Source organism: Echinops telfairi, unplaced genomic scaffold (genome assembly GCF_000313985.2).
Source record: "Echinops telfairi isolate 266 unplaced genomic scaffold, ASM31398v2 ScPeMD7_15;HRSCAF=58, whole genome shotgun sequence".
In the NCBI taxonomy this organism is placed as follows: Eukaryota; Metazoa; Chordata; class Mammalia; order Afrosoricida; family Tenrecidae; genus Echinops; species Echinops telfairi.
In genome coordinates this window covers 3077034-3085303 of record NW_022103912.1, presented here as the reverse complement: position 1 = coordinate 3085303, position 8270 = coordinate 3077034, and the positions used below count along the sequence as shown (strand labels likewise).

The 8270-nt window shown below is 43.8% G+C and overlaps 1 pseudogene; it reads right to left on the bottom strand.

Annotated features, from left to right (window-relative positions):
• Nucleotides 1–692: 692 nt before the first annotated feature.
• LOC101655586 lies at nt 693–1680 on the bottom strand (annotated as a pseudogene).
• Between the last annotated feature and the right edge of the window lie 6590 nt (nt 1681–8270).

The following is an 8270-nucleotide window of genomic DNA, read 5'->3' as shown; positions in this document are numbered from 1 at the left end:
TTCTTATATGATGATGATTCTATTCCACATCAAACTCTCCAAGGAGTTCAAAACCATCTGCAAGAATGAGGAAAGGGACAGAAGGAAATTAATATGGATCGCATACCAGGCACTTTGTAAACATTATCTCATTTAATCTTCATGAGGTGTGTGTGCATGTGCACACACATCAAATGCACTGTCATTGAGTCAATGCTGAATCATCGTAACCCAAGAAGGCAGGGCAGAACTACCCCTGTGGGTCTCCAAGACTAACTTTTTATTGTTATTTTTTTCAGCAGAAAGGAAGAGGATTTTATTTTGGCAGATACAGACTATATGGTGTGGAGGTTCTGCTGATTATGGGAACTAAGTCATAACAGCTTGCACGCCCTAGGATGTCATCTACCGCATCGCAGACCATAGGAAACTAGACCCCAGATGCCTAACATCTCCAGTCGCATCCGGTGCCTTTTGTTCCCATAATGGGAGTGATCTCTCTTTTTCTTTCTCTTTCTCTCACATGTGCGCCCTCTCACGGGTCATTACCAAAGTCAGGTGTCCGTTAATGGCTTCACAGTAGCAACACAAAATGTACTGTCACATTTCCATAGGAAAGGTTATCTATACATTATACACTTCAACCTAGAAATGTGGACCCCAAAAACATTCCGTTCTCAATCATCAATTTGCTGAAGGGCCCACACTCTGATTCAGCAGAGCGAAAGCCCCTCCTTGGATGGTAGGCGCTGGCGGTGAACTTTATCCTGCTGCAGCGCTTCATGATTTGGGTGCCAGTTTCATGATGATCCTTTCACTGTTGAGAGCATACACTGTCTGTGTAGGGATTACCTCTCTGTGTGCCTGCAAAGCTTCAAAAAGGTCACACATGTTCACGGTGGCAAGGACACGGATAGCGTGTCCCCGTAGCACGCCGGCAGGAGCGCGACCCGCTGCTCGGCATCGTCGGGAGGCGGATGAGAAGCCGGCTTCTGCCCAGCACACGGAGCAGAAAAGGCTGGCGGGCTTTCTGTTACATTGTTGTAGGTCATGACGCTATTCTTCAGATGTGGTCGTGGAGTTACGTTACTGCCAAAGGAGTATTTTTAAATGACCAGCTTGTAACCGATAAGCTTTCCTTCTGGACACCGCTGATGCCAGTATGTCTTTGAGGTGATTCTCCACTGGGTAGACCATGGCGGAGACAGCCTCCGCCGTGACATTGCCCACCCCGTGCTTATCAGGAGTCACTCACATTCTCCCTTCCAGCTGGCCCCGAGTCGGGAGCATCCTCCTGTGAGAGCAAAGCTTCAAGTCGTCATCACCCAACTGCTGGGCTCCTGAGAGGGGGTTTTGAGACTGAAACCTACGATCAGATTTCTGACGAACTGAAGAAAGCTTTTTCTTTCCTTTGGGTTTCCCAGGTTTGGCTGCGGAACCCCCTGTCTAAGGCAAGGATCCAGCACCTTCTGGTGTAAGCACCCAAATCTGACAACGTGTGAGAATAGCCCAGAGGAAGTCGTTGTGGGAATGAATGTTATCCTGTGTGAGAAGTCTATGCGCTTCAAGGTCAGACTCTTCTTTGCTGATCTTCTGCTTGAACCCTAACTTTCCGTTAGCCTAGTACTGTTTCATGTTGTCCCCCAGGGCCTCACTCAAGTTCTTCTTGGCCGCCTCCAGCTCACTCACAAAAGTCGCCATTGCATTAAGCTTCTCCGCCCGCCTGCAGACCCAAGACTAACTTTTTGGGGGAGTAGAAAGTCCCATCTTTCACAGAAAGATTGGTGGCTTCAAACTGCTGACCTGGTAGATGGCAACCAAAAGTGTAACCACTATGCCACCAGGGTTCATACACACACATACCCACGTGCACACATGAACATACACATATATAATTATTCCCATTTTATAAATAAGGAATCTGAGATTCAGAGTTTAAGTGATTTAAGGTCAGCAATAAAGCTCAGATCTAAACCCTACACTGTGTCATCTCCACAGGCTCCCAATCAGCCCGATATATATGTTCAGCAGCACACTCTCAACCCACTGATCATCTGCCTGCCTTCTTCTCCGTCTAGGTCCCCAAACTCCTTTGTGTTCGGTTCCCACAGTTCACAGAAGAGCAGGGGAGTTGGCTACGGATCACAAACTACATTGCATATCCCTCAGGGATAATATCAGCAGGGACAATAACCCAATTGTTATCAAGTCAACGCTGGCTCATGGCAACCTCATTTGTGTTAGACTAGAACTGTACCCCATAGGGCTTTTCAGTAGCAGATATTTCTGAAGTAGGTCTTCATGTCTTTCTTCTGAAGTACTTCTGGGTAGACTCAAATTTCCAACTTGCAGTTAGCAACCAAGGCTGTTAACTATGTGTTCCACAAAGGGACACCCCTGAGTTATGATGGATGCCCCCAAAAGAAACAACTAGGAAAGTACCTACAGAGGGAGGCATTTATCCATTCGGGTACCCATTCTACCCACTGATCACAAAGCTACACTGAAAAAAGTCCGCTAGCTAGATCTAAAGAACAACAACAACAACAACAACAAAAAGACTTAAAATTTGTTTCTACTCAAAGTTTACAGCTGCGAAATCATGATCCAGACAACTAGACTGGAGCTGAAAAAGGGTATAGAATCGTGAAAAATGATGGCTCCCTGAGATTGTATGTAGCCCTTACTGATCCACCAAGCCAGGTACTGCGCACTCCCCCATGGGTCAACTTTGAGCTAAATAATGTTGTTGTTGTTGTTGTTGTCGGGTGCCCTTGAGCCAGTTATGGCTCGTAGCTATCCTATGTACAACAGAGCACCACAGTGCCCGCCCCTGTGTCAGCTTGACAATTGTTGTTATGTGTGAGCCCATTGTTGGAGTCACTATGCCAATCCAGCTCCTTGAGAATCTTCCTCTCTTTCACCGATCCTCTCCTTTACTAAGCATGACACCCTTCTTGAGGAGCTAGTCCCTTCTGATAACATATCCAGGATAGGTGAGATAAGCTCTCACCATCCGCACTTCTAGGAGGCATTCTGGCTGTATTTCTTCCAAGACACCTTGGTTCAAGACAGTCCATTATATCTTCCATATTTTCTCCAACACCATCATTGAAAGACATCATTTCTTCTTTGATCTTCCTAATTCAGTGTCCAACTTGCACATGCGTGTGAGGCTGTTGAACACACCATGGCTTGTGTGAAGTGGCCCTTAGGCCTCAAAGTGACAGCGGTGCTCTTGAACACTTTCAAAAGATCTTTTCCACAGATTTGCCCATTACTATATATCATTTGTTTCCTTGACTGCTGCTTCTCTGTGTGCGGAATGAAATCTGGACAACTTTCATCTTTCTGCTGTTTATCGGGTTATTTATTGGTCTTCTTGTGAGGACCTTTGTTTTCGTTGTGGAGATGGAAGGCTATAGTCTTGTGTCAATAAATGCTTCAAGTCCCCTTCACTATCCACAAGCCAGATGGTATCATTCACATATTACAGCCAAGGAACAGACAGATCTATAAGGTGACCAGTAACCCCAGTTGGGCACATCTCCTTAAAACAATCAACCTCCCACCACAAAGAGCCCTAAAGGGCAGTTTTGCCCAGGGATACGGCTCAGAAGGCAGGGAGGTAGAGAAAAGAAGGAAGAAGGGAAATGGTAAGCACAGGAAGGAGGTGGGGAAGGGACGGGGTGGGGGTGAGGGGGAAGGGTAGGGACTGGGGAAGGAGGAAGAGTACCACTGTATTGTGAGGCTTGCAATCAATGTTGGGAATCAAAATGTGTGAGAATTGTGGAAGGAAACACCAATTTGCTCTCTATGATTTCACTCAAATCATGATAAAAAGTTAAAAGAAAAAGGATGGCGCGATCTAAGAGTGGAACTACACAATGAGCGGATTTTTAGAATTAAACACGTTATTAAATTTTAGCTTTAAGACTCGACCCAAAAAAATGTTGGAAACAATGGAGGCATTTGACAGCATGGAAGGATAGATGATCAACATACAAAAATCTATCAGGTTCTTGTATATTAATGAAAAGAGCTCTGGGAAAGAAAACAATACCATTCATAATAGTCACTTAAGGATAAACCTTACCAGAGAAAGAAAGTAGTTTTTACAAAGAAAACTACAGAACACCGCTACAAGAAACCAAAAGCTCCATACAAAAATGGAAGAACGTTCCATGTTCATGGATAGGAAGGAAGACTGTTGTGAAAATATCAGTACTACTCAAAGCAATGTATAGCTACAAAGCAATTCTGATCCAGATCCTAACTTCATTCTTTAAAGAAATGGAAAAGTCAATTACTAATTTTGTATGGAGGTGGAAGAGACTCAAGATAGGCAAAGAACATCTTAAGAAGAAGAATGAAAGAGGAGGCCTTGCACTTCCCAACCTTAAACCCTATTGCACAGCCACCACAGTAGTTAGAACAGCCTGCTACAGGGACAATGGTAGGTGCATAAACCAATGGAAAAGAACAGATAACCCAAATTCATCTCCCTACATACAACTGATCTTTGACAACAGGCCAAAAAAAAAAAAAAAGCATTGAATAGGAAGGAGATTTTCTGTTCAACAAATGGTGCTGCCAACATTGGATCTCCATCTGCAAAAAAAAAACAAAACGAAAGGAACAGGACCCAATCTACGTTTAAAAAAAAAAAGAAGAAGAATTCAAGATGGATCAAAGGCCTACATGTAAATCTCAGAGCTATACAGATCATCAATGAGAAAATAAGGACACAGTCATGGGCCCCATTGCAGGGAATAGACACACTATCAAATATAATGAGGGAAACACACAGAATAAATGACAAAATAGATGACTGGGACCTATTAACAATGAGACATTTGTGGCCATCAAAAGGCTTTATCAAAAGAGCAAAAAGGGAATCTACAGAGTAGGAAAAACGACACAACAGACAAGGGACTAATCCTTAAAAATCCATAGAAAAATGCAAACCTCAAAAAGAAAAAGACAACTAAATGATCGATAGATATCTGAAGAAATTCTCTCAATCACTAGCCATCCAGGAGATGCCTATCAAAAAATGATGAAATGCTACCTTATACCAACGATGACAGACAAATTAAAAACAGAGGACGACAAATGCCGGAGATGGTACAGAGTGCTTAGGATCCTCACATACTGCTGATGGGACTGTAAATATGTCCAACCAATGTGGAAAGCAGTACAATCCAGTAATCCCTCTGTAGGGTCTAGACCCTAAAGAAATAAGAGTCATAACATGACAGACAGAACCACACCCCTGTTCATCGCAGCAGTGGTCACAATAACAAGAATATGGACACAATCTAAGCTCTCACTAATAGAGGAATGGATCAAGAAACTCTGGTACATACATACAATAGAATACTATGCATTGTTTAAAATATATATATATATAATGTATATGTATATATGTGTGTGTGTGTATATATATATATATATATATATACACACACACATGAAACTACGTAATGCTTCCTGCTATGGATGGACCTGGAGAACATTATGCTGAGTGAAACTGAACAATCACCAAAGGACAAATATTGTATGAGTCCCTTGTTGAAGGTGGGGGGAGAGCAAGATAGAGACTTTCACACCAAAGGGAGATATGGGAGAGGGCAAAGGAAGGAAGTTGAAGACATAAGCTAGATGATCATTGGGTGTTAACTCGCATGAAACAGAGGTTAGTAGTCCATGGGGGAGAAATCCAGGAGCAGGTGAAGCATAAATTATTGAGTGAACTGGTTAGTAGTATAAACTGATTAATGCAAAGTTGAAGATCTGAAATGTAAACCCTAACCAAATTTACAATAAAAATTAGTATTTAAAAAAGAAGGGATGGAGTCAGAAGGAAGAGAAGTGAGGGGAGGGAATCCCTTGCCTGTATTCCTGGCTGTTCCTGGCACCGTTCCAAAGAGAAAAGTCTCTGCGAGCTAAAATGGGGAAAAACTAACCCAACTGACCTCTAAGTATGGAAAAGACAGGTCCCCAGCATAGTGCCCAAGGTCAAACCGCTTCTCGCCTGATCCCTTGCGCAAGAGCCTACTCGCCACCATCAACCCCAAACCACCGCTCGAACTGTCCACTCTTCCAGGAACAGGTCATCCCCCAGCTCAGTCCACATCCCTGCCTTCCATTGTCAGTTCTCTGCCCCTTTCCTTTTGAAAAGCCAGTTCCAAACTGACTCCTCCCAGGAAATGCTTCTGGACTACTTTATGAATCGTTAGCAGTTTGTGGATGTCGTTTTCTTCACTCTGTCGTATATGCCCTCGTGGAGAGACAGATTAGTCATACTCGGAAGATCATGGGCTTTAAATTGCAGCCCTTTCATTTTCTAGCTGTGTGATCTTGCAGCATGCTACTTAACCTCTCTGAGCATGAGCACCCAGAATTATAAAACAGAAGAATGATAAATCTTAAATGGCCATAATAATCAGTCAAATAACACTAGAAAGCCATAGAAAATAGGAATTCGTATTGCATGATTTGTGGTATAAAATTCCATGCAACCATGTGGTTGCATTCTGAACTGCGTTATCTCCACATGAACTAGAAATGCAACCATTCTTCTAATGGTCGTGTTGAGGCAGGGTATAGAAGTCTTACTTTCCATGCAAAGGGTCATACACAACTGTCACCACCGCCATGTCATGGGAGCTGTGTCTTCGAGCAGCGCTTTTAGACTATGACAGACCAGAAACACATGGCGATCTACTTTGGAAAAGTGGTCACTGAAGACTCTGAGTCACAGAGGTCTGACCCCAAAGCAACCATGAGGCTGTCACAGAACTGGGCAACCTTTCCTTCCATGGTACATGAGGTCCCCATTCATTGGAGGCCACCTCGAGAGCAGCTAATCACAGCAACAATTCTCAGGTCACTCCCCTGTTTCTACGGGAGACAAGCAAGCAAGGACCCCTAGGGTTGGGGAGGCAGGTCTCAGGACCCTGCCCATGACAGCTGGGTCAGCACTCCCCTGGAAGGCTGGACTAACTCAGGGTCTGGAGAGAGGCAGGAGAAAGGCCAGCTCGGGTATTTCCTCCCACCAGCTCCAAGCATCTAATGTGGCCCAACCCTAGGGCATTGTGCTCTCCATTGGCAAAGAGACTCCATCTACAGCAGGGCCGTGACCATTCTAAAGCTTATGGTGTTCATAAACTTCATTCCAAATAAAAATAATTCTGAGTAGCAGTTCGCAAGAAAAGGAAATTGTAGAAAGTTCTGGCATAATATAGATAGAGATAATAAGTACATTTAGAGAGAGTGGGTGAGCCCCTGAATGGTGAAACTAGTTCAACACTCAGCTATTCACCGAAAAGCTGGTGGTTTCAATGCCCCATAGACTGACTCCTCGGTCAGGCCCTCTGCTTCCGAAAGGTGACAAGTTTGAAAACTCTGTGGACTGCAGTTCTACTGGACAGCAATGACTATTTATGAGGGAGCTTCAAAACGTTCATGGGAAACTTCCATTATCATTTCATTCTATGTTCTATTTCTTCCGTTCCATTTTCCATGAACATTTGGAAGACTCTTCATGTACTACACAAGGACACTGCAGAGTAAATTGAAAATCCACTGTCGTGGAGTCAGTTCGGACTCAAAATAAAACCTATCTAGGGTTTTCCAAGGTTGTAAAGCAGTCTTCCTCTGAGGCTGGCGGGTTTGAATTTGAACTGCTGACCTGGCAGTTAGTAATCCACACAATACATATACTCAAAACCAAACTCACTGCCATTGAGTTGCTGTCCACCCACAGCGATCCTATCTAGACATGTATAAAATAAATGAAAGCAGAAAGATGCATGCTTGAAACAAATTAAGTCTTCTGTCACCTGCAATGTATTCTCAGAACAGAGTTTACGGTTAATGAATTCTTATGTCATTGTTGTGTACAAATCTATATCGTGGGAGAAAACCTTTAAATGGTGCAAGGATTCCTTTCCCAGAGTTCAATAAAGGACTTTCACCCTGTGCATGTTAACATGCTCTTAAAACCGAGCTCTTTGGTTTACATTTGAGGCCGCAGCCTGAAGGTCAACCAAATATTCACTTGAAAATGGCCACTGGTTTGCCGGCCCTCCTGGAGGAAGGCCCTAGCTGCATTGGATGTGGGTTATGGCCGGTCTTCGTGACTATCCTAAGGGCTGGAATTTTTACCAACCCAGAATTCTCCCAATGAAATGTATTTTGTCCCCTTCGAATGGCCACCCTGGGAATGCACGCTTTATTCCAATCACACTGCATGCTTACCACCCACCACCCCAGGGACTCCTCTT